Source organism: Bos mutus, chromosome 25 (genome assembly GCF_027580195.1).
Source record: "Bos mutus isolate GX-2022 chromosome 25, NWIPB_WYAK_1.1, whole genome shotgun sequence".
Lineage (NCBI taxonomy): Eukaryota > Metazoa > Chordata > Mammalia > Artiodactyla > Bovidae > Bos > Bos mutus.
The window spans coordinates 9,066,708-9,090,153 of NC_091641.1; the positions used below are offsets into that span (position 1 = coordinate 9,066,708).

At 57.7% G+C, this 23,446-nt stretch overlaps 1 protein-coding gene across 5 annotated transcripts in view; it reads left to right on the plus strand.

Moving 5' to 3' along the window:
- Nucleotides 1-448: 448 nt before the first annotated feature.
- The window catches only part of GTF2IRD1 (GTF2I repeat domain containing 1), a 125,641-nt gene continuing 102,643 nt past the window's right edge, over nucleotides 449-23,446 (plus strand). Inside the window, exons 1-3 of one of the 5 annotated variants that reach the window (XM_070362255.1) lie at nucleotides 457-788; nucleotides 22,186-22,282; nucleotides 22,808-22,895. The gene's annotated coding sequence lies outside the window, so the exon portion shown is untranslated. Of the gene's footprint in view, nucleotides 789-22,185; nucleotides 22,283-22,807; nucleotides 22,896-23,446 lie in introns of all 5 variants that reach the window. The other 4 variants (XM_070362258.1, XM_070362257.1, XM_070362256.1 and 1 more) reach the window with 4 other exon arrangements.

Sequence of the window (23,446 nt, forward strand, 5' to 3'; positions counted from 1 at the left end):
CACGGGGGGAAATAACCTGGGCACGGCAGAGGTGACCAGCCGCTGCCACTTCAGTTTCCCCAGCGCGCGGGCCCCGGCGTCTCCGGGGATCCTCCCGGCGCCCGCTGAGTGACCTTGACCCTCCGGGCCCGGCTCCTGCGCCCCGGGCGGGAGTGGGGTGGTCTCCGGGGACGAGTCCTGGCTTTCTAATCCGTCGGGGCGGCAGGGCGCTGAGGAGGCGGAGGGGCGCCGCGGGCAGCCAGGGGGCGCCGGGGCCGCCCCTCCCGCGGACCTCCCTGGCGGCGGGCGCTGGGGCGGCGCGCGCTCGGGGCGCCCGGCGCGGGGCGGGGGGCGCGGCGCTCCCCCCGCGGTGCCCAGGCCGGGGCGCGGGGCGGGCTAATCCCGTATGTAAATGGCAGCCAATGGAGGGTGGTGTTGCGCGGGGCTGGGATTAGGGCCGGGGCGAATGGCTGGCAATCTTACTGGGATTACAGAACAAAGAGCCTCCCTGCGCTCCCGCTCTCGGCTCGGCTCCCCGCGCCGCGCCCCGCCCTCCGCCGCAGCCCGCGCCGGGGGTGGGGGCCGCCGAGCGCCAGCCCCCCGGCCGGCCCGAGAGCCCCCGCCGGGCCCCCTCCCCGCCCCGCGCCCCGCTCGCCTCCCGCCCGCCCCCGCCGCCGCTCCGCGCCTCCCTCCGCCTCTCCTTCCCCCATTCTCCCGGATTAATTAAGGAGGCAGCGGCAGGAGGCTGAGTCCTGGCCGCGGGCCGGGGCCGGGGCGCCGCTGGCAGGAGCGCTTGAGGATCCTCCAAGGTAGGAGAAACTTTTGCGGGGGGTGGAGGGGAGGGCGGGCGCCGAGGCCCTTCTCCCCTTCTCCTCCCACCCTCGGGGGGGGGGCCGCCCCTCCCCCTCCAGGTGTTCCAGAATCTGGGTCCGGCTTTTGGGTGCCTCGGGAGGCACGTGACCGGGATTATAATTCGGGCCGGGGGCGGGGAGGGACGGCTGCCCCCACCTGCCGAGAGGGGGAGCCGGGAGCTGTCACCGCCGCCGCCCCCGCCCCCCCACCTCCGACTCCGGGGCCCTTCCGGAGGTGGGGGGCCACTCCGGACGGGCAGCGGGCGCCCGCAGGCTGCTGCAGTTGGCGAATGAGGTCAGTTGTGCTACCCGGGCGGCGGCGGGCGCCAGTGTGGGAGCTGAGGGGGGCTGGGCAGGCCGCGGCCCCCGCCCCCCCAACTCTCCCCCACCTCCGCCTTGCTGGGGCCGAGCAGATCTCCTGGCCGGTGCCCCCCCAACCCACTCACAGGCTGAGTTCCATACAGCCAGTACTGCTCCAACACAGTGGTTCCTGCTGGGGTCCCTGGGGAGGGGGGCTGGCCTGAGTGGTGGCCGCTGGGCTCCTGATCGAGTGCAAGGGAAGGAGGCTCAGAGGATGGCAGTAGGAGGTCACAAAGGTTTCAGAGGAGCAAGTTGGGGATGCCCTGTCTGTGGGTGGTCTCTGAGTTCCCGCAGATGGGTGGGGAGGCCCCTGGAGCCGGCTAGATGCCTCCCACCACCACCACCACCATCCTGAGTCTCTGGGAATGAAGGGTCCTGGGTGCCCCAGCCTGTGGCCAGGAAGAGGGAAGGTTCCCTGGCCTGGGCCCAGGATAGAGGGGGACCGTGCCTCTGAGAGTTCTGCCTTCCTGGCCTTGCTGGAGAGGGGCTCAAGCCCTGGACATCTGGCCCTGTGACCCAGGCTCCCAGGACTAGACCTGAGGTGGGAGGCTCCTGGGTCCCGGTCACAGCCCGAGTGAGGGGGCCCGGCATGTAGGGGTCCCCTCGCCAGGTCACGCATGGAGTATGCTGCTGATGAGGTGGGCAGGCCCGGACAGCTTCTCGAGGAGTGGGCATTTGCGGGGGCTCCTCTTCCTGCTCACAGCAGAAGGAAGGGGTGGCCAGAAGCCGCCCCGACCCCGCTGGCCCTCGTCTCCCTCATGTGTTGGGTTGCACCCCTGGGGGGGACTGCTGCCCCCCGCTACTGACCCGGGGCCTCGGGACTGGGGAGGTACCTTGGAGCAACCCATTTATTTCAGCAGCGTCATTCCCAAAGGGAAAGGGCATAAGCATCGATTATTTATTCAGCGAGAGAGGGAGGCAGTGGTGGCAGGCAGGCTGGTGGCTGCTGGCAGGGAGGGGCCGGGCACAAGGGCAGCAAGGATGGGCGCCGTCAGGTCAGGAGCGGGGGCCCAGGAGGGTGGAAGTCACCCTCTGCCTTCTTCTGAACAGAGACCTGTGGACCCAAGGGACAGGCCTGGCCGAGAGGACGGGATGTCAGAAGCCCCAACCTGCTTTGGGGATGTGGGGAGCTTCAGACCACACCCCATCCCGTAGCCTGCTCTGAGGGTGACCTAGAAAGTTGTAGCTCTGACTCAGAGGGTCCCAGAGGACCCCAGCGGAGGAGACATGGGTGCCGGCTCGTTCAAAATGTGGGAGGACCTGGGGAGAAAGGTTGCAAAACTGGGTCTGGAAGATAGCACTGGAGGGGCAGGCTTAACCTACTTAGGAGGACTGTTTTCTGGATGCTGGAGGAAGGGTCATGTATTTGCAAGTGTGCTTCATTTGTTCATTTCAGGCAGCCTCTGCGAGCTGCCAGTTGTCGGTATCTGATGCTTGCAAATAGTCGGGAAGGCAGACGTCACGATAGGGGTCCGGGAGGCACCTGTTTGTGCAGCCTCCCCGTCTCCCCGACAGCCGGGGTGTCCCCAGTTTGGTAACGGCCTGTTGTTGGAGACCCCAGGTGATGTGGTGGGTGACAGCTTGGGGCTCTTGTGTCCTCAGCCTGACCTTGGAACCAAGACCGTATCTGCCGGTCCATCCTCATTCTGGGTTCTGGTTCGAGTCCTCCGGCTCTCCTCTGGCCCCCCACTGCCTCCTGGGCCCACTCTTTGAAAACTGCACCTTTCCTGAAAGGTCTTTGCTCCTGCTATTCCTCTAAACCTCAGGGCTTCCTCCCACCTGAGGGGGCAGGACTTCCTTGAATGGCCCTCCCTGCTTAGGATGAAGGTGGGTAGGGGCTGTAGAATTTGCCTTTCTCCCCTTCTCTGTCAGGACTCAGCTGGCTCTCCTGTCCTTGGGCTGGAAACCTGCCCAGGAACGTCCCCAGGACTGGCCAAGGTGCTACCTCTGTGTCCCCATGACATCCTGTCCTTCCCCATCCCTGTATTGATCTCACTTGAGAGTTACACGTCCCCGATTGTACTGGGGATTGGACGGGGACCGAGGCTTGCTTTTGGTTGCATGGTGCCCCGGGCTGCTGTTCAGTCGCTAAGTCGGTGTCTGACGCTGTGACCCCACGGACTGCAGCACTGCCAAGCTCCCCTCTCCTCCACTGTCTCCCGGAGTTTGCTCAGATTCATGTGCGTTGAATCAGTGACACTAACCATCTCATCCTCTGCCACTCCCTTCTCTTTTTGCCTTCACTCTTTCCCGGCATCAGGGTGTTTTCCAATGAGTTGGCTTTTCGCATCAGGTGGCCAAAGTGTTGGAGCTCCAGGGCTGCTCCCCAAATACTTACTGAGTGAATGAATGAATGAATGAATGAAATCTTGCCCCAGGGTCTGAATAGTTAAGCAGGCTCTCTCGTGTTGTTCCTGAATTCCCATCTCTGGGGTAGGTCCCCACAATGGTGGGAAGTTTCCCTAAGCTTCCTGTCCCACATCCTCTGGGAGGTTCCTCCCTGCACTACCCCAGACCTGAGCCTGGGGCTCTGCTCCCCGAGTGTCATCCATGCAGTTTCTCTCGGTCCATGCCATCTGTGGGCATCTCTTTGATGCTCAGCAACCAGGGACACAGCCACGTTCCTTGGGACAGACCAGCAGTGTGCGCCCAGCTCCGGGGGGCCTGTGGAGGCCTTGGGGGGCCTGTGGAGGCCTCGGGGGGCACCGGGAACAGGACCTGTAGGGTTAATTCACTAGTCCTGGCCAGCAGAGTGGGACTGAGGACCTAGGGCTCAGGATCTCCTGGGGGTGTGTGTGGGGCCCGTGAGATACAAATGCTTATGGAGACCGGAAGGTGGAAGGATTGTTTTCTGTGGGAGAGGTGAAGGAGAGGGACCTGGTCAGAACACAGAGGCGGGTCACCCCGTTGGTGACAGGGTGACAAGAAAGACTCCTGGGTATAAGTGTTGAGTTGCCCAGCTGAGTCCCAAGGGGAGCCAACCTCGATGGGCACCCAGGTTCCTCACTGGCAGGGATGTCTGGCTGGGACCATTTCACTGGGGTCAATAGTTTGTCATTTCAAGTGGTTTTTTTGCATTTGTGGTTTTCCCACATAGCGTGTGGGATCTTAGTTTCCCGACCAGGGATCCGACCCTTGCTCTTTGCATTGGACACCCAGAGTCTTAACCACTGGACCTGCAGGGAACTCCTGATATTTTGTCCCTTCAGCTGCAGTGCCATGGGTTATGTCTGACGACCGCAAAGGGGCTCAGAGCCCTGGGGAGGATGGCATCCAGGGCACCGCCCTTCTTCACTTTGGGGTGGGTTAGGTGTCCTGAGTGAGCTGGGGGAGGCTGTGCTTTGTCCAGGCGCTGGCTGGGGGTGACCGCTGGGGTGTGTCAGGCCGGGAACAAAACTCTCATTCCAGACACCCTTCCTCTTGGTCCCGAGCTGGGCCTGGCTGCCCCAGAGCTATTTGTGTGCCCACCTGTCTCCCTCCTTCAGGACCACCTGCTCCGGGTGGCCCGATTTAGCCAGTTAAAATAGGGATGTCTGGTTAAATTTGGATTTTGGTTAACTGACGGATAATTCGGTATGGGGGTTATGTGCATCCGTACTAAATCACTTCAGTCATGTCTGAGTGTTTGTGACCCTATGGATCATAGCCTGCCAGGCTCCTCTTGTCCATGGGATTCTCCAGGCAAGAATACTGGAGTGGGTTGCCATGCCCTCCTCCAGGGGATCTTCCCAACCCAGGGATCGAACTCGTGTCTCTTACATCTCCTACACTGGCTCCTCCTGGGAAGCCTGTGGGGATTATAAATGACACTACAGATTTACTTGTTTAGCTGAAGTGTAGACTGAACTGGAGATCTTGTGTTTCATCTGGTAACTCTGCCCCTGCAGCCTCTGGGCAGTGAGACGATTGGGGTCGGGGGGACTCGGGTGTGGTTGGGGCCTAGGCCAGGGTCAGGATTCAACCTGCGGCTCTGGGGATGATCTAGAGTGAGATTGAATCAGGTGGTGCTGTGTGTGATTTCCTCAGTTCTCCAGTCTGGGGTTCAAGCATCCAGATCTATTAGACCTGGGTGGTGTGGCAGGGGGAGCTCAGGGAACCCCAGTCTGGGAGGCCTTGTGTTTCAGAATCTTCTGTGCCACTGTGGTCCATGCTGCTGCTGCTGCTGCTGTCGCTTCAGTCGTGTCCGACTCTGTGTGACCCCTTAGACACAGCCCACCAGGCTCCTCTGTCCACAGGATTCTCTAGGCAAGAGTACTGGAGTGGGGTGCTGTTTCCTTCTCCAGAACTGTGGTCCATACGGGGTATTAAGAGGAGTTTGCTATGTAGCACAGGGAACTCTGCTGAGCGTTACATGGCAGCCTAGATGGGAGGGGAGTTTGAGAAAGAATGGATGCACCTCTGTGTGCGGCTGAATCACTTTGCTGTACACCGAGGCTAACACAGCATTGTTAATCAACATCGACCCCATGGACGTGAGTTTGAGCAAGCTCCGGGAGATGGTGAAGGACAGGGAGGCCTGGCATGCTGTAGTCCATGGGGTCGTGAAGAGTTGGGCGCACCTTAGTGACTGAACAACAACTCCAATATAAAATAAAAAGTTTGAACAAAGAGAGTTTGTTGGGAGGAGCAGGAACTTGCTGGGGACACCCTCTCAGACACCAAATTAGGATTTGTGGTCCCAAGATTCACAGAGCCAACCCCCAGCACTGGGGGCTGTTTCTCTGATGCTCCCCCGTTGAGGCTGGGGTTATTGTCTCTGGGGGGGGCCCCTGCCACCTGTCTGGGCTGTGTGCTCATACATAAGATGGCAGTGATGCCCCCGCTTCTGCTGAAGCCCCAGGCTGGCCCTGTGGGTTGGACCGGGAGCTTGGTGGTACATGCTGGGGGCTCTCCATTGAGGTGGGTGGGTCACCCCAGTGCAGGTCTGAAGTGGGGATGGGGTAGGAAGCTGGATGTGAGAGGCCCCAGCCTGAGGGGTTGGGGTCCTGGGCAGCTTGTAGATGCCTGGCCAGGCTGTGTGGCTGGGGGAGGAGGGCCAGCTCTGAGCTGGGGACAGCCAGGGCCATGTCCCTTCCTGGCCTGCAGCTAGAAGAGACCCTCCAGGCTGCTTCTCTCCTGGAGGCTTGGGCAGGGCCAGGCCTGTTTGCTGGTGGGGTCTCAAGGTACGTTTTCCGACACCTGGCAAAACTACTACCATATGGGGTGTGTGTATCTGTCCATCCGTTCATCGGTCTCTCCGAAGGCTGGTGAGAAACTTGCAAAGGCATATAGCTCAGGTCCTGGCATTGAGCCCCAGGCTAGCACATAGGAAGGGCTCACCCCACGTGTTACCATATATATTGTTGAGGGGTGAGGAATAGCTGGTGAAAGGCCCAGGTCTCAAGTGTGCCGTCCAAGGAGCTTGACCAGTGTCTGCATTCACATCGCCCAGCGCCTGTCAAGACATGGAACATTCCATCACCCCCCAAAAGTCCCCTCAAGCCTGTACACAGTCAGCTCGCTCCTTTTTGCCAGCCCCTGGCAACCACTGGTATGCAGCCCACGTCTAGCTTCTTTCACTCTGCATGATGCCTGGTCCGGGCACCTGGAACTGCTTTTTGGTGACTGAGTAGTATTCCACAGCACGGTTGGAGCACAGAGCCCTGCTGCTCTCGTGACGGAGATCAGGCCCTCCCAGCTTGCCGAGCCCTTACCTGGCTTGGGGCCGCCCAGCGGAAGGCATGCCTTTTCCATCGTGTTCACAGAAGTACCCCGTCTCTGTCCCCACCTCCACTGAGAGCCGACCCTGAGCCAGGATCGCTGCACCTCTGTGTCCGCAGAGCTGGAATTTCATCCTCCGTTTCTGGTGACTTGCACAGACGGGAGGCTCCTGATGAAATTACACCTGCCTGAGGCCGCCCTCAGGGCTGCGGTCCTCCACCCGCCCGTAGTGCAGGTGGGCTCCGGGAACAGCGGATGCTCTGGGTGGGGGCAGAGGGCAGGCCTGGAGGTATCTCAGCCATCTCCATGTGCCCCCCTCCCCGAGGAGCCTGGGAGTCCCTGGCCATGAGTCCCTGATCTCCACTTCTGTGGCTGTATGGTTTGGGATACATATTCTGTGTTTTCCTGAAACAAGGGGGTAGGGAAGGAGGGCAAACGGGAGCATGATTTAGGGTCAAACAATGGGGCTGTGCAGGAGACCCCGGTTCGATTCCTGGGTCGAGAAAATCCCTTGAAGAAGGGATAGGCTACCCACTCCAGTATTCTTGGGCTTCCCTGGTGGCTCAGCTGATAAAGAATCCGCCTGCAATGCGGGAGACCTGGGTTTGAACCCTGGGTTGGGAAGATCCCCTGGAAGAGGAAAGGCTACCTACTCCAGTATTCTGGCCTGGAGAATTCCACAGACTGTATAGTCCACGGGCATGCAAAGAGTTGGACACGACTAAGCGACTTTCACTTTCACTTCACTTTCACTTTCAACCGGGCTGTGTGACCTCCAGTGAGCTACACTGTGTCTCTGTGCTTTGGTGTGGTCATCTGTGAACAAGAGAACAGCATGTGGTTTCCAGGGCGAGTGTGAGAGTCAGCTGGGGTCCCACAAACCCCTGGACTTCCCCAGAGCCCTGGAGGGCACGAGACCCCATCCAGGGGACAGAGGTGGGGCCGTGTGGGCCTCCAGTGACCGGTGTCCACCTCTGCTCTGGGGCCACTTCTGTTCGAGTTACCTGTTGAAAAGTTTGAAAAATTCAGTTTCAAAAAACTGAAATTGCTCAGTCGCATCCAATTCTTTGTGACCCCATGGACTGCCCGCCAGGCCTCTCTGTCCATGGGATTCTCCAGGCAAGAATACTGGAGTGGGTTGCTATTTCTTCCTCCAGGAGATCTTCCCGACCCAGGTGAAGAGTTACCTGTCAGGGCCCTAAAGAAAACTTGGTTGACAAACAGCTGAGGTCCATGGCTGGTCGTGGCTGCTCTCCTGCATGTGCACATGGGCAGCGGCGCTGAGACTGAGGTCCATGGCTGGCCGTGGCCGCTCTCCTGCATGTGCGCATGGGCAGCGGCGCTGAGACTGAGGTCCATGGCTGGCCGTGGCTGCTCTCCTGAATGAGCATGGGCAGCGGTGCCGAGACTCTGGTTGGTCACAGACTAGTCAGGCCGATTCCAGGTCTGCTGCCTACCCACTGTGCGTGGCTTGGACGGCTGCATAACCGGCCAAGCCTCAGTTTGTCCCTCTAGGGAGTGGACACAGCTCTGCCTGTGGGCTCACGAATGGCAGCACCTGAGTGAAGCAAGTACCCAGTAGGCCCTTGGGGGTGCGCCAGGGGTTATGGCTTCCTAAGGGAACGGAGCACCGTGGGAGGCAGCAGCATGAGATTGGAGGTTTTAATGTCGTTTCTTGTGAGGATCGTGGACTTTCCTGATGAGCTGGCTGCCCTCGCCTTTCTGCCATTGCCCCCTCCCTGTGTCCTCAAAGGCCAGAGGCACCCTTGGGCTGTACTTGGTGGAGGGCCTGTGCAGAAGGGCTCTCAGGTGCCCCTGGGTGGCTCCCTGGAGCAGGCAGGACCCCCGCCTGCCCACCCAGCCAGCCAGCTCCAAGGTGGTCTTGTGGGGGTCTTGTGATGAGGCCGGGTGGTGTTTCACGTTGATCCAGGAGCTGGTTTTTCAGGTGTGGCCACTTTCAGCAGAGAGGCCCAGCTCCGGAGAGGTAGGGCCTTTGGGACGGAGCTGGTTGCCCCTGTTCTCCATGGGTACCTGGCTTCCAGCTGGGGGTGCAGCCCTCCGGGCATGTGAGCTAACCACATCTCCCCTTTGATCCTGGTCCACCGCCCACCCGCCTGGGGCCAGTCACTGCCCGAGACACTCTGTTCTCAGCCCATCCGGGAGAGAGATGCTCTTGGTTGCCCTGGGTGGGAGACCAGTGCCCCTCCTTGGGGGTGGGCTCCTTTCGCTATGCCAGAGCTTCCCCGCTTTCCAGCAGGGTGCCTTTCAAACCAGACAGGCAAGGGTTTGAGGCCCACTTCTACCACCAGCCAGCTGTGTAGCTTCAGGAAAGTGACTTTACCTCTCTGAGCCTCATCTGAACAAAGGAGCGTGGTTGGGGTTTGGGAGGATCTGCGTGTTCAGTTGGGAGAAGCTGGTCCTCATCCCAGAGAAGAATGTTTTCTCCACTTGGTCAGATGCTGGTCCCAAAGGCTGGCCCTTGGAGAGCCCCAGGCCTGCCCCGAGAGGAGCTGGACACCACTGTCCTGTTCTGCTCTTAGCTACTGTGCTCACGGGGCATGGGTGGTGCAGTGCCTGAGTTTATGCAAGCTGGGAAAAGCCCAGAGGCCGAAGCGCTTAGTCCCAGCAGCCTGTCCACCCCTCAGCTCCTTGGAGTGGGTGATCAGGCTTCCCAGATGCCAAGCCCTACCTTGGTGCCGGGCTGTGGGCCCTGTGGCTGGGTTTTGGAGACACACCTACTCCCCCGCTTGCTGAGGGCAGCCTGCAGGAGGTGGCTGGAGGGCGGGTGCGATTCTGACCCAGGAGAAGGCTGGCGTGGGCATCAGGGGTGGGGAATGAGCAATGTAAGAAAGGGTCTAGAGATGGGAAGTGGGACTCCAGATGTGGCAAGACCTTCCATGGGGACCCGTGGGACCTCATTTCAGGCCCAGGCAAGGACCTTCATCCATCCGACTGCCTCCCTCCCTGCCAGGCCCTGCCTCTTTCTGTGACAGCCATGCTGAGCTTCATCGTTTTCTAGAACATACTGCATTCCAGCTTGCTTCCCAGCGTGCTGTTGCTTCTCCTTGGAACAGGTTTTTCTGCTGCCCGTCCATCTCTCTGGGCTCATTCTTGCAGGTCTCAGCTTGGATGTCACCTCCCTCTGGAAGCCCTCCCTGATAACCTCCTCCCAGGTCTGTGTTAGCCCCTGCGCTGCATTCCTACCGCCCAGTCTTCCTTACTTGCTGTCTTCCAGCTGCCCTTGTACTTGTCTGTCTCCCTCCAAGGGGTTGGGGCCATGCTGGCTTGTCCCCCCCACACCCCTGCCCCCGGTTCCCCCTGCTTGACACAGCGAGTGTCCTGGACCAACTTGTTAAGTGAATTAGAAGCAAGCTGAGTGCTGGGACATTCAGGGCAGGGCCTTGGAAGGGCAAGGGGCTTTCCCACCCTTCGATCACAACTCTCACTGGCCTACCCCACCATCCCCAGTTGCTGCCTTTCCTGGCCTGGCTGTGATTCTCAGAGGCATCTAGAGGGTGATGGTGGTGGGGGGCACCTTGTCTCCCTGGGCCGGGTGCAGCCCAGTTTGGGGGGTTCCCCCCTCCGTGAAGGGCAGGTGGTGTGTGTGGAGAGCGCACAAGTGTGAAGCCTCAGAACAGTTAATCCCCTGGGCTATTTAGACACACGCTTTTGTGTGTGCACGTGTGTGTGTGTGTGTGTGTGTGTGTGCACGGCTATGCGGTGATCCAGAGGCTGCGGCTGGTAGACCGCGCCCAGTAACTCCATGTTTGGCTGAATCCTGACCCCCAGCCTTGGACACCGACTGCCAAGTGTGTGGGGCCCCTCTAGTTGGCGGGTGGCACAGGGGACAGAACATCAGTTAGGAGCATGTTTGGCCCCACATAATAGAAGACCCGAGTGTAGAGGCATAAACCCCCGAAGGAGGGGTTTGGGCCTTCCTGGTGGTCCAGTGGCTAAGACTCCACACTCCCAATGCAAGGGGCCTGGGTTCGATCCCTGATCAGGGAACCTGATCCCACGTGCTGCAGTGAAGGTTGGAGATCTCATGTCTCCCAGCTACGATCTGGTGCAGTCAGATAAAGAGATAAAAATAAATAGTTTTTAAAAAAATGAGTTTGTGTACTCTCCCCAGGACAAAGCCTGTAGGTTGGTCCTCAGAGCCTTAAGTAGGGGCTCGGCGTGCCTTCGGGGGCTTTGTTAGGTTGGTCCTCAGAGCCTTAAGTAGGGGCTCGGCGTGCCTTCGGGGCTTTGTTCTTTTTTCTCTAGCATTGTTGGCTTTTTCTTTTAGTTTATTTGAAAATTATTTCCTTTAACACGTCCACTTCAGGACGGCCTTAGTAGTCCAGTGGGTAAGACTCTGAGCTTCTAGCACTGGGGGCACCGGTTTGATCCCTGATGGGGGAACTAAGAGCCCACGTGCCACATGGCATGGCCGATAAAAAGTAAAATGTACACTTCAGTGTGTTTTCGTATATTCCCAAAGTTGTGCAGTGTTCTTGTTCACCACTGTCTAATTTCAGAGCATTTCATCACCCAAAAAGAAGTTCTGACCCATTAAGTAGACGCACACACACAGACACTCATATACACACCCCCATCCCCTGGCAGCTGGTTGGGGTCTGTCTGTCAGGATGGCTGATGTGACTTCTGCCTGGGGCTGGGGCCCAGGGCTTCTGTGGGGGTCCCCCTGGCACCTCCCTCAGGCACCCTTCTCCACTCCTGAGCCTCCTGGGTTGGGGGCTACCTAGGAGTACGTTGACGTCTTTTCCTTTTCAGATGGGGAAGCTGAGACCCAGAGCTGGGAAGACACATGGCTAAGGTCCCAGAGTTACAAAAATCAGGATGTGAAACCACATCTCATGACCCTCGGTCTGGGGCTCCCTGCCCTGCTGCAGGTGCCCGGGAGCCTCCCCTGGCTGCCTGATCCAGGAGGCTGGGCGGGAACTTGGAAGCAGAACAGCTGGTGGGAGGTTTGGGAGCAGACCATGGTGAATCGGGGGGCAGTAGAGGGGTGAGAGTGATCAGGGCTTTGGAAACACCCCCAGATGAGAGGAGGGAGAGTCCCCAGTGGGACTCGGTGACTGTAGATTCTGCCTGGAGGCGAGAGGCTGCTCAGTAAGTTGATGCAATGGACTGTAGGCTGATGGCCCCTGGGACCAGGCAGGAGAGAGGGGCTCCGGTTTCTGCCCCCTGGGAGCCCGTGGCATCACCTCAGGGAACCCTCAAGCGTCATTACGTGCCCAGGTATATCCCAGGAGAGGCAGTCCTTGGGGTCTGTAGGGTGGGGCTGACGAACTGGAAGAACCACCTACAGGAGAGCCCCCTGGAGCCCGGGGTAGGGGGTGGGCAGATGGGGTGTTGGGGGTGGTGAGGCTCCCAGGGGGGGACCTAGTCTTGGTGAAACGGGCCCTGCATTTATCTGGTGTGATGTTGAGTCATTGCCCGTGGGGCCATGCTCATCCTCATGGCGCTGCTCAGAGCTCTGGAGGTGGTGGGCAGGTGGGCGTGGCATTGAGCTGGCTCACATCCAGGTGCCCGCCGCCCACCTCGGGGAGCCAGTTCAGAACTATGTCAGCCCCACCAGGAGGGTTCTCTGCAGGCCTTGGGGTGGGGGGTACCTGGGAGCCCAGTGGGAGGGGACATACGGTTGCCAGGGGCACTGTCTGGGACGCTGACCTGCCCCATTGCAGGGACCAGAGAGGAGTGGTTTTCTCATGCCAGGCTCCAGACAGGTTGCTTTTAGAGCGTGAACCAGTGCCTCCTCGCTCTCTTTTCTTGGCTCGGCATCTCCTGCTTCAGACATGAGGGCGCAGACTGGGTGACCCAGAGCCTGGGGACCACGTGGAGGGCTGGCAGCTCCCAGAATTCTCTGCTTTCTCCACCCCCCCTGCCCCCAACATCCTGGAAGCCCTGTGACCTTGGCAGCACCCTCTGCCCTGTTTTTGGCTCAGAGGATGACATCTCTGTGTCTCTGGGGTCCCTTCTGGTGGTCAGGACCCCCAACAACTCCAGGAAGCCCACCCTGGGCCTCCCTGTGACCCCAGAAAGGAGGCCCAGCCCCTGTCCCGAAGCCCCTTGCTCTCTGAAGGGAGGCAGAAAAGACAGCTTGGAATGTTGAACCCTGGGAGAACCACTCAGCCCTTTCTGCAAACATCTACACAGGTCACTGGGCAGTGGGCTGTGCTGGGGGCTCTGCTCAGGGGAAGGGTTGGGGGGAGTCAGGCGAATGTTTGCTCCTCTGACAGGCTTTGCTTTGAAGTTGGCCCCTAAAGCTTCTGCTGTGTGCCCAGCATCACTTTCCTGGTGGGTGGGGAGCCTCACCTGGACCCAGATCTCCCAGGGGCTGGACCCCTGCACACTCCTGAGATCATGGGCTGATGGGGGTCTGCCCATCAGCAGCGATCAGGACCTACGGAGGGAATGGTGTGACCTGGGCTGGGCTCCTCCAGGCTCTCCCTGAGTCTGGGGTTGGGCGAGGACAGCCATGGGTCACTTTATTGGATCACATCACCTGGCTAGAGCTTGAGGGGAGTCCTGGGTTGTCCCTGGTGGATCAAGGTAGCCAGGCTCACCTCACCTTACCTGAGTGAGGGTAGAGGTGGGGGTGATGAGTTTGGAGAAGGAAGTGGTGTCTGCATGAGTCTGAGTATACTCAGGAGGAGGGCCAGGGAGAGGAGCCAGAAGGAGGCTGGGAGCCCTGGCTCTCGCTGGCTTGTGTGATGGAGGGCAGGTCACCTACACACTGGGCCTCAGCCGTCCAGCATAGGGCAGATGATGGTCTAGATCCTGCCTCCCTCCATGGTGCTGGGGCCTCAGATGTGATGGTGTGTGAAAGCTTTGGCTGGAGAAGGGTGGTGGGTGTGCACTGGATCCAGTGAGCATCCAGCCTATGAGCATCCAGCCACAAGATGCATGTCACCCCCTGGGGACCTGGTTATTCCCAGATGGCTCGGTGGTAAAAGCTCCACAGGAGACACACGAGACGTGGATTCGATCCCTGTGTCGGGAAGATCCCTTGGAGGAGGAGATGGCAACCCACTCCAGTATTCTTGTCTGGAGAATCTCATGGACAGAGGAGCCTGGCGGGCTACAGTCCATGGGGTCGCAAAGAGTGGGACACGACTGAGTGAGCAACCCGCTGATCACCAGGACACCCCTGTGTCTCTGTCATGTTTGGTGGCCTTCCTCATCTAGAGACACAGTGGGTGTGCAGGTGGTACTTAAATAATTGTGAAAGGAATGGATGGGACTTGGGGCGTTGGCAAGTGTCGGCTAAGATGTGTGTGCGTGTAGACAGGGTGTGTGTACACACGCTGGGGAGGTGGCAGGTGCAGTTAACATACCTGTTAAACGGACATCTAGATGGTGGTCACCTCCTCTCATGTGTGGGTCACCACTTACAACCTTTGGCTTCTCTTTCTTCACCTGGGAGCTCTGGGGCGGGAACTGGGCCTGATCCATCCCAGTTCTGGGTCCCGCTCACAGCAAGTGCCATGAAGATACTGTGCAGTCAGAGTCCCAGGGCTTCCCGGGTAGCTCAGTGGTAAAGAACCCACCTGCCGATGCAGGAGCGCGGCTTCGATCCCTTGTCGGGAAGATCCCCGGAGAAGGAAATGGCAACCCACTCCAGTATTCTTGCCTGAAAAATCCTATGGACAGAGGAGCCCGGTAGGCTACAGTCCACAGGGTTGCAAAGAGTGGAACATGACTGAGAACACCCGTATCAGTCAGAATCCCACGGTATCCTTTTGGTGGATGAGAGGCTCAGGAGAGTGGACCGGAATGGGACTGGGGGGGCCCCCGGAATGGGGAGGTCAACGAGAAAGGGTCCTGGGGGCAGGGTGTAGTGTCAGGATTTAAAAGAGCATGAACAGGGACTTCCCTGGTGGTAAGCTTCCAGTGAACGGATCCTGAGTTCAAACGTGGTCTGAGAACTAGATCCCGCATGCCACATCTAAGAGTTAGCAGGCTGCAACTGAAGATACCGCATGCTGCAAAGAAGATTGAAGAGCCCATGTCACGACTAAGATGCGGCACAGCCAAATAAAATATTTTTTAAAAATAAGTAAAATAAAGGAGCAGGAACAAGAGGGCTGGAGAGCATCCAAGTTGGGGGGGTTGAGGCCTGTGGACAGGCCAGCAGTGAGGAGCGAGTGACTCTGGTGTGTGCTCTGGGGCAGATCGGAGCAGGTATAGAGGGCGGATGGCTGGGCAGGGCGGTGGTGCACCTTCCATCTGGACCTGAGAACTTCACACCCAAGGACTCGCCTCCCCAATGGGGAAACTGAGGCTCAGGGAGGGGGGTGGTGCCCAGGCTCCACTTCAGGGTGTCATCAAGAGTTAGAAGCCAGGTCCCTTCCCTGGGACCTTAGCCCTCCACCCCTGCTGGCTCCGAGGTCAGGGCAGTGGGTGGAGTGGGAGCCATAAAGAGGAGGAAGGAGGGAGCCGGCGGGCGGGGCCAGGTTGCCAGTGGAGGGTGGGAGCCTGGGTGCCAGCCCAGTGCCTGGGGGATTAGCTCACCCACAAGTGATTAGCTTTTTTTTTTTGGCTTAGTCTTTTCCTAACAAGAAAAGGCCTGAGGCTCGTCGTCCACATCCTTCTGAGAAGTCCTGTTTATGTCTGGTGAGGGAGCTCTCGGGAGATGCGGTCGCCGTGGGGGCTGGCACCACCCCAGTGCTGGCTTCTCCCCACCGTCTCCAGACACCCAGCCCCCCAGCTCTGCACATGCCCGAGAACCAGTGCATATGGTACACAGCTGAGCTGCCCAGGGGCAGCTGAGTGCCAGGCCTTTGTTTCCCTCCCGCCCAGCACTTAGGGCAACAGAAGGGCCCTTGTGCTGCCTGTCAGGAGCCCCAGGTGAGCTCACCTGGAGTTGATGAGACAGGTGATGTCAGGAGAGACAGCCACTCAGCAGGTGATGTCAACGTGAAGTCATCCCGGCTGCTGCTTCAAAGAGCCTGAATGATCTCCAGGCTGGAGGCAGACACTTTTTCACATCTTATCTCACACATGGTCCTTACGATGCTAAGACCAGCAGATTTGGTGGTGCCGTTTTGCTCAGGAGGAAACAGGAATGGAGAGTTTGGGTGCCCAGTGGGAGTCACAGGCCGGTGATAGCTGGGTGGATACCAGACCCCAGCTTTGGTGCACCCTAAAGCCCCGGAGAAGGCAATGGCACCCCACTCCAGTACTCTTGCCTGGAAAATCCCATGGATGGAGGAGCCTGGTGGGCTGCAGTCCATGGGGTCACTAAGAGTCGGACACGACTGAGCGACTTCACTTTCACTTTTCACTTTCATGCATTGGAGAAGGAAATGGCAACCCACACCAGTGTTCTTGCCTGGAGAATCCCAGGGACGGGGGAGCCTGGTGGGCTCCCGTCTATGGGGTCGCACAGAGTCGGACACGACTGAAGCGACTTAGTAGCAGCAGCAGCAAAGCCTAGGCATTTGCCCCCTGCCTCCTCACACTGAGAGGGGCAGACAGGACAGCATGGGGACTCAGGCCAGCCAGCTGGATGCACATGGGACGTGCCGGGGGAGGGCCTCGGATGCCAAGGGTAGCGGAGTTTGGCTCAGCCTGGTTTTTGCCTTTCCCTCACTCTCAGACTTCTGCTTCCTTTTAGCAACTCATTCACCCACCCAGCACGTATTATGGACTGCCTGCTGTGGTTCTGGGGGACAGCCATGGGCAAACCAAAATCCCCTCCTTGGGACTTCCCTGGCAGTCCAGTGACTAAGACTTCCCGCTCCCAAGGCAAGGGACCCAGGTTCAATCCCTGGTCAGGGAACTAGATCTCACATGCTGCATCTGCCCTGCTGCAACTAAACAGATCCTGCATGCCTCAACGAAGATCCCGTGTGCCAGAACTAAGACCCACGTGTGCATGTCCTGTTTGAGAGACTGGCAAAACCACTTTCTCTGCCTCCCGGGCTGGCCTTCCGATCCAGCCTCTGCCAGCTCGCACACACCTTCCCGTCCAATGGAATGAAGCGGCTGTGGGATCGGGACGCTTCGTTGTCCTGGATTGGTGGAGGGCTTGGCGTAAGGGTTCTTCTGTCTGGCTCCAGAACTTAAAGGGTTTGGGTCCATCTGGAAGGACCCGGGAGGCTTGGGCCGCAGCAGAGACTGTGTTTCCTTCCAGCCGCACTGGTTCTGTCTGGGTTGCTGCTGCTCTCTGGTTGCCCAGTCGTGTCCAACTCTTTGCAGCCCTGTGGACTGTAGCCCGCCAGGCTCCTCTGTCCATGGGGATTCTCCAGGCAAGAATACTGGAGTGGGTTGCTATGCCCTCCTCCAGGGGAATCTTCCTGACCTAGGCATCAAACCTGTGTCTCGAGTCTCCTGCTTAGCAAGTGGATTCTTTACCAGTGAGCCACCTGGGAAGCCTCTCTCTTGCTGTTACCTGAGCCTTGAGAGTCCTTTCCTCCCCTTTGGGTTACCTGGTTCTGGGTTATCTCATCCTAAAGAAGGAAGCCCTGGGAGTTCCCTGGTGGTCCAGTGGCTAAGATTCCGCAGTCCCAATGCAGGGGGCTGGGGTTCGATCCTTGGTCAGGGAACTAGATCCAGTATGCCTCAACTGAGATCCTGCATGCTGAGACTAAAGATCCCACATGCTTCGACTGAAAGATCTCACGTGCCTCAGCTTAAGATCCTGCGTGCCTCAACTAAGACCCAGCACAGCCAAATAAATTAAGAAAAAAAAGAATGAAGCCCTTTTGAGCCCACCCCACTTTCCGTTGGAGAAGGCAATGGCACCCCACTCCAGTGCTCTTGCCTGGAAAATCCCATGGGTGGAGGAGCCTGGTGGGCTGCAGTCCATGGGGTCGCAAAGAGTCGGACACGACTGAGCGACTTCACTTTCACTTTTCTCTTTCATGCATTGGAGAAGGAAATGGCAACCCACTCCAGTGTTCTTGCCTGGAGAATCCCAGGGACGGGGGAGCCTGGTGGGCTGCGGTCTATGGGGTCACACAGAGTCAGACACGACTGAAGTGACTCAGCAGCAGCAGCAGCACTTTCTGTACCTCCTTTCTCACATGGACCCCAGCAGCCTCCACCCACTTCCACTCAGCTCTTTGCCTCCACTCCCCTCAGCCCACCCATTTGCTGTCCGCCTTCCTTGTGTTCCTCTAGGCTCCTTGCCCAGCCCCCTGACCTCTGACCTCTGCCCTTCTCCCCTCCCCTGACTCTCTGACTCTCTGAGTCCCAGGTTTCCCTGATTTCTCCCACTGTGTTCTCCCAGGCACGCCAGTCCATGCACAGCCTTGGCTGCCACCCTACCTACCCCATATCAGATCTTGTCCCTCCCGCCTAGGGCTCCCAGTCAAGCCCTGATCATCCCTGGGGACACCAGGCCTGCCCTCTTGGCCTCCTGTCCAGCCTTTTCCTTCTGTTCCCTGCTCAGCTGGGGGCACCGTCATCTACTCCATCAGCAGGATTAGAAACCTGGATGTCACTCCAGGTGTCTCCTTAGGCTTCCTCAGCCCCACCGCTTCCCCCAACCACTCAATCATGGAGCTCTGCCTTGCTTGCTGGTCAAATCACATCCATCCACTCCTTCACCAACCACCCCCACCCCCCCGCCTCGCCCTGAGATGTGGCCATCTGAGGCCTGGACTGTTGCAGAAGCTGGACAGCTGCCACTTCCCCATCTCTGGTCCTGCCCCCTAAAGTTCACCTGCCAGGACCCCCTAAACTTCCCAACCCATTGGTGGCTCCCATGCCCTGGAGCCGGATCCCCAACCCATGGTACCCGTCCGTGGAACTTAAGAACTGGGCTACACAGCAGGTGAGCGAGTGAAGCTTTGTCTGCTGCTCCCCATCGCTTGCATTTCCGCCTGAACCATCCTCACCCCTGTCCATGGGAAAATTGTCTTCCACGAAACCAGTGCCCCGTGCCAAAAAGGTTGGGGACTGCTGCCCTAAAGGATGATGATCTTCTGAGGTCCTTAACCTGACCCCAGTGGCCGTGCCCGTATCTTCACCCACCACTTCCTGCCCAGCCATGGGGAGCCTGGCCGGTTCCCCACCCCATTCACTGCTCTGCTCGGGCTCGACTGAGACCGAGACATGTGGGTGGCCCGGGCTGGTGGTTGGGTTTCCCGGGCAGCGGGTAATTTGGCTCTCCTTCAAACAGTCCTGCCTTATTTGCTCAGCATTTGATTCTAAGGAGGTGGGCCCAGCAGGGGGCAGGGCAGTGGTCCCCCTTGTTGATGAACAGTGCCTGGGTATTGCTCCCCTGGCTCTGCCCCTCCCCCGCAAACCCCTGCTCCCCGTGACATGACCCCGCACTCGGGTTGGGTGTCACCTCCTCCAAGGAGCCTTCCCTGATTCCACCCCCTGCTACCCCGTACTTCTTACATGTCACTCATTTTTACCTTTGATGAAAGTATAATTTCCTTACAGCAAAATGCATGAATCTTAAGTATCCAGTGATGAATTTTCACCTGTGTATGTGTGTTAGTCACTCAGTCATGTCCTACTTGTTCCAGCCCCATGGACAGTAGCCCACCAGGCTCCTCTGTCCATGGAATTCTCCAGGCAAGAATAGTGGAGTAGGTAGCCAGTCCCTCTTTCAGGGGATCTTCCCAACTCAGGAATCGAACCCGGGTCTCCCACATTGCAGGTGTATTCTTTACTATCAGAGCCACCAGGGAAGCCCTTAACCTATGTATATAACCCCACGTAGTATGTGTTAGTCATTCAGTCATGTCCAAGTCATTTCAACCGCGTGGACTATAGTCCACCAAGCTCCTCTGGCCATGGAATTCTCCAGTACCCCATGTAACCAGCACTCAAATCAAGAAGTGTTATCTGAACCTATTTTAACTGTCCTTTCAACTCCCAGCCTGGGACTGTCTTCCAGAGCAGGAGCGCCTGCTGTCTGTCTCTCTACTCTATGGAAGGAAGTGTAATGGTTCTGGTGTGTGTGTGCGTGTGGTCACGTCCCCACGTGCGTGATCATGCCTTAGGGGTGGAGCACGGCAGGGGCTGTGGCCGTGGGAACCTGTGCGTTTAGAGCCTGGCCCTGCTGCAAGGCCAGATGCCCCATCCTTGGCTGGGAGAGGGCCCGATCCTGCTCCCCGGCCCGGGGCCTCCGCAGGGAGCCGCCGCTCCGCCCGGAGAGGCCCCTACCGGCTGGCAGCCTGGAGATTAGTCTCCAAGGCCACAAGGCCAGTTGCCATAGGCACGCAGGCCCGAGTCAGGATCGCGATTGCTCATCCTGGTCACGCAGGCGGTGGCCGCCCCTGCCCGCCCGCCAGGAGCCGGAGCCGGGCTTTAAATAACGAAGTGGAAACCTGACCCTGGGGAGCTGTCTGCCCACGAGAGCCCGGCCTCCCCTCCTGCTGGGGCAGGCCCGAGGGTGACCCAGACACTCGACGCTGCCAACAGCACCCGCCCCGTCTCCTCTGGGGCACAGCCTGGGTTTCAGGGTTTCCCTTCCTTGTCTTAGCGCCCAGAGCACAGGCATGGCCCTAGCCTGGTCCTGGGGGCCCCCATCTGAGAAGAGAACACCATCATGAGCCCCCTTCCCCACCTGGGAGGGGTAAAGCCCTGTCTTCCAGGACCCAGGGCTCATCAGCGACGGGGCTTTGCTTGGCCAGGCCCCATCTCCTCCTCCAGGAACAGGGAAGGCCTCTGTGGTTTTCCCAGGAAGTGGCATGATGCACGTGTATCCCTGAGTCTGCCCTTTGCCCTGGCCTGGGCTGCTTTCCTGTGCTGGGCGTGGGCGGCAAGTGGGTTGGTTCTTTAAAAAAAAAAAAACTTTTTAAGAATATGGTTTCTGTTACTTCTTTCCAAATGGCAAAAAGTCATACTCCTCATCTCAGACCACAAAACTGCAGAACAGTAGAGGGGAGAAAGCCGTTTGTGGATGCCGCCTGTTGGAGATAAAACGTCTAGAATCTCCATCTAGGCTTTTCCGTGAGATCGTCTGTCTGTACGAAGCTGGTTTTCAGCCCCCGTGGGGCACTTAGGTTGCCTGCCATTTCTCATTCTTGTGTGCTGGTGTGTTTATTTACGGAGGTCCTGCTTGGGTGAGACAACTTGTACATAAATCTTTGTGTTTTGCGTAATTTTCTCGGGATACATTGATAGGGAATTCCCTGATGGTCCAGGGGTTAGAACTGTGAGCTTTCACTGTCGAGCCTGGGTTCAGTCCCTGGTCAGGGAGACAAGATCCTACAAGCTGTGTGACCAGGAAAAAAAATGACTAAATTGAGAAAAGGAACTGGGTCAAAGGATTGTTGTTCAGTCTCTCAATTGTGTCTGACTCTGGGACCCTGTGGACTGCTGCACACCAGGCTTCCCTGTCCTTCACCATCTTCCAGAGCTTGCTCAAACTCGTGTCCAATGAGTCGGTGATGCCATCCAACCGTCCCATCCTTGGTCGTCCACTTCTCCCGCCCTCAGTCTTTCACAGCATCAGGGTCTTTTCCAATGAGTCGGCTTTTTGAATCAGGTGGCCAGAGTATTGGAGCTTCATCCTCAGCATCAGTCTTTCCAGTGAATATTCAGCGTTCGGTCAAAGGGTGGCAACTCGGTTAAAGCTCTGGAGACTTATCCAGACAACTTTCTTTTTTTCTGGTTTTTTTTCTTAAGGTGTTTAAGAAATTATTTATGTTTATTTGGGGCTGTGCTGGGTCCTCGTTGCTGCGCATGGGCTTTCTCTAGTCGTGGCGAGCAGTGCTACTCTCGTGGTGCGTGGGCCTCTCATTGTAGTAGCTTCTGTTGCAGATCAGAGGCTCCAGAGCGTGGGTAGTAGTACTCCAGAGCAGTAGTTGCGGCACTCGGGCTTAGTTACCCCTTGGCATGTGGACTCTTCCCAGACCAGGGGTTAAACCCGTGTCCTCTGTATTGGCACGTGGATTCTTAATCACTGAACCACCAGGGAAGTCCAAGACAACTTTGCTGTGTAACTGGGGATCCCAAATCTGTCTTTTTAAAAGCTTATTATTAAGGGGAAAAATGAAAACTATTTAAAAATCAGCAACTCGATGAATGTTAGAAACCAAGTCACCCAGATAACCACCCAGACCAAGGTCAGAGCATTCCCAGCCCCCCAGAAGCCTCTATCACGCCCCCTTCCATCAATCACCCTACCCTGCCTTCCTGCCAACATGACCACCATCCTGACCTGTAACATCAGAGTTCAACCTGTGTTTGAAACGAACATAAAGGGGCTCCTACAACCTGATCTTTCGCGCCTGGATTCCTTCATCATATTGGAGAGATTTCAGCTGTGGCGTGGCCTGTGGCTGTGGTTAGTTCATACGTCTGATGTCTTTTTCAACAGACCAGGCACCAGAGAGAACGCAGTGAAGGCAAGCACGTGATCAATACGCTGAAAACAAGATACCGTCTGAAGTATTGACCGTTTTCAAAGACATAAAGTATGTTTCCATAAAGGCCTTGCTCTGATGAATAGGAAGGACTCTGCAACCAGTGCAGCACTTAAGCTCATGGGAGAGCATGCCTTGCTCTGGGGCGACCATGCGCTGGGTGTGCAGGGATCGAGGTACAGTCTGTGCCCTCTGGATCTTGGTTTCCCCAGAGACACATGGAGGTCATAGGATGAGGGTCCCTCCTGCCCTGAATGCTTGGACTCTATACACTTAGGGGCACTAAGAGTGCTTTTCTTAAGTGGGTGAAGTTTGCTCCTGCAATCCTGTTTACCAGCTTGCTTCACTTTTTAAAAAAAATATTTATCTGTCTGCACTGGGTCTTAGTTGCACAGGGATCTTCAGTCTTCATTTGGCTGCACAGGATCTAGTTCCCTGACCAGGGATCAAACCCGGACGCCCTGTATTGGGAGCATGAAGTGTTAGCCACTGGACCACCAGGGAACTCCCACTTGCTTCACTTTCTACATAAAGTGGACGTGAACGGTCCTTGATCTCTGCCCTCGTTACCCCCAGGCCAGGTGACTTGACGGAAGGATCTTTGCAGGTGGTGCCCATCTGTTCTTTAAAAACATCCACAGACCCGAGTCTCTAAGAGGCCTTGGTAAGTGGGCAGCTTTCCCTTGAAAACCCCCAGGGATGGGGAAGCCCCAGGCCCACCATTTGGGAACAGCCCTCCCCGTGGGGAAGCATTTCCTGTATAGAGTCAAAGCCTGTGTCCCTGTACCCTCTACCAGAGTGACGTCAGTGCACCTGGACTAGTGTGGGGCTTCAGGAGCCAGCCACGGAACCAAGGACTGGGGGGACGATGGGCATCACCAGGCGCGCATCACGGGCTCCCTTGCTAGTGCTCGGTAAATGGTAGCTGCTGCTGTTAATCTTCTTACTTTTTTCTTAGTTGAGGAGATGTTTGTCGTGTGCGTGTGTGTGGTTTTTTTTTTTTTTGGCTTCACTGGGTCTTAGTTGTGGCCTGTGAGATCTTTAGTTGTATCTTGCAAACTCTCAGTTGCAGCATGTGGGATCTAGTTCCCTGACCAGGGATCGAACCTGGGCCTGCCGCATTGGGAGCAAGGTTTGGGGAGGTGAAATAACTTACTTCCTGCAAGGCAGGGCTTTTCTCTCCTGGAGCAGTGCCCGGCACCAGGGCTTTCTAAA